Source organism: Arvicanthis niloticus, unplaced genomic scaffold, assembly GCF_011762505.2.
Source record: "Arvicanthis niloticus isolate mArvNil1 unplaced genomic scaffold, mArvNil1.pat.X S1, whole genome shotgun sequence".
Classification (NCBI taxonomy): domain Eukaryota; kingdom Metazoa; phylum Chordata; class Mammalia; order Rodentia; family Muridae; genus Arvicanthis; species Arvicanthis niloticus.
Window position 1 is genome coordinate 134,038 of NW_023044981.1, and position 2,283 is coordinate 136,320.

Below are 2,283 nucleotides of genomic sequence, written 5' to 3' on the forward strand. Positions count from 1 at the left end.
CTCCTGGCCCATCCTGAGCAAGGAGGTCTCATCAGGACTAGCCAGAAGAATGTCATCCATATAATGGACAATATATACCTCAGGGTATTTAATGCGAAAAGGATCGATGGCCCGAGCCACGAACTTTTGGCAAAGGGTGGGACTATTTGCCATGCCTTGAGGTAGGACTCTCCACTGAAATCGTGGAGATAGCCCAATGCAATTAACAATGGGAAGGCTAAAGGCAAAACGTTTACAATCCTCTGGGTGTAAGGGGATGCAGAAAAAGCAATCTTTCAAATCAATAACCATTTTATTGTAACCCTTAGGTATTGCCACAGAGGAGGGGAGGCCAGGCTGGAGGGCTCACATTGGAACCATAGTCTTATTAATTTCTCTGAGGTCCTGGAGCAGTCTCCATCTGCCCCCTTTCTTTTGTATAGCAAAAAATGGGTATATTCCAAGGGGAAGTGGAGGGAACAATGTGGCCAGCATCTAATTGTTCCTGCACCAACTGCATGGCCACGGAAAGTTTGTGTTGAGGGAGGGACCATTGGTCGACACCCAGACAGGGGAATCTGACTTCCATGTGATCTTATCTGCCTGGCATGCAGGAGGAGCAATGGTCCTTAGGAAAAATTTGAATCATAACCTAGTCCTGAGCGTGAGGTCTTGGGTGTAATTGCAATTGGGGTGGGGATCCCTTGGTTGCGTTTGTCCAAGCCTTGTCCAGGGATAAACCCCTGGTCCAGCATCTGGTGGGTAACAATTGCAGAGGGGCTAAACATAAGAACTCCCATTTGACTCAATATATCTCGACCCCATAAGTTTATAGGGAGGCCAGGTACAATGAATGGTCTAACATGTCCAGTATTACCCTCAGGATCCTCCCAAGTGAGCAATTGGGAGCTTTGAAGGGTGTTGTTAGACTGGCCAATGCCCTGAAGGTGAGTTAAAGAAGGCTGGCAGGGCCAAGAGGAGGGCCAAGAGGCCTGTGAAATAACTGTGGAGTCGGCTCCTGTGTCAAGAATGCCCTCAAAGTTTCTGCCATTAAGTTTAAGGGTTTATTTTTTTGTTTTTTTTTCTATTTTCTTTTTTTTTCATTTTTTTTATTGGATATTTTATTTACACTTCAGATGGCATCCCCTATCCCCATTCGCCCACCCCCGCCCCCCTTAGGAAACCCATATCCCATGCCCCCTTTTCCTTTATGCATTTATACATTTTTTTAAAAGAATGTTAATCATAGGCTTTATAAGTTTGGAATTGTTCAATCAGAGGTGTAACCCACTGACCGACTTAGATATAACAACTATCTTTGACTGGTGGAGATACATGAATATCTGCCTCCCTGTCTCCCCCCTCTTTCTCTCTTTCATCACCTAGCTTCTCCTTCTTCTTCTCCTCTTCTTACTCATTTTCTTCCTCTCAGTACTCCTCCTACCTTATCTCCTCCTACACATCACCCTTCCTGTTAAAATGAAACTTTTCTCTCAAAATACAATTAGACCATAATTATGCCAATTTGTATCAGTGAGGTACAGGATAGTCCTAATACCCAGTCCATCCTTTTGTTGACTAACCAGCTCCTCTGTCATCTATTCTAACTAGAACATTTGGTTCTGAACCTGGCTTTAGGATGAATGTCAGCTGACGACCATCCACTCAAATCTTTTCTCTTAAGGTCAATAGCTATATGTTTTCAACCCCATCAGAAATCCAGAATGACTGAGTTAACTATAATTTTGGGAAGCACAAATCATAGTTTCTAAAACTTAGCCAATTTATAGAGACCTCTGACCACCTGGACACTCGCTCTACTTCAAAACGTTGGAGCATCTGTTCTTCTGTCTTCTGGTCCAGGATCTTCTGACAGACCCAAGTGCTGCATAATTATTAAGGGCTGATTACTCTGTCTAGGCAGATATAATCAGTCGACTATTCTGCAAGTGTGTCCTTTTCTGGACAGTAATTTGTCTGTAGAAGGAAAGTGGCAATTCTTGCCTAGTGGCTGTCTCACCACAACTGGAGTAACTCCAAGGATGCTCAATTTCTTCTTAGAATTCAACATAGGAAGCTGTCCGGAGCAGACAGGTCTCTAATGAAAATGAACATTAATACTGAAATGTTTGTCATGTCAATTCTAAGGATTTCTGATGTTTTGAAAGCCAGCTATACATGTAAGGTAATCTGGACTGTTGCCTGTTAACTCCACTCAGCTATTTCTACATAAAACATAGAGAATACACTTATAATAAACTCCAAGTCATGAATTTGCTATAGTCCCTTAACTCACAGGCTGAC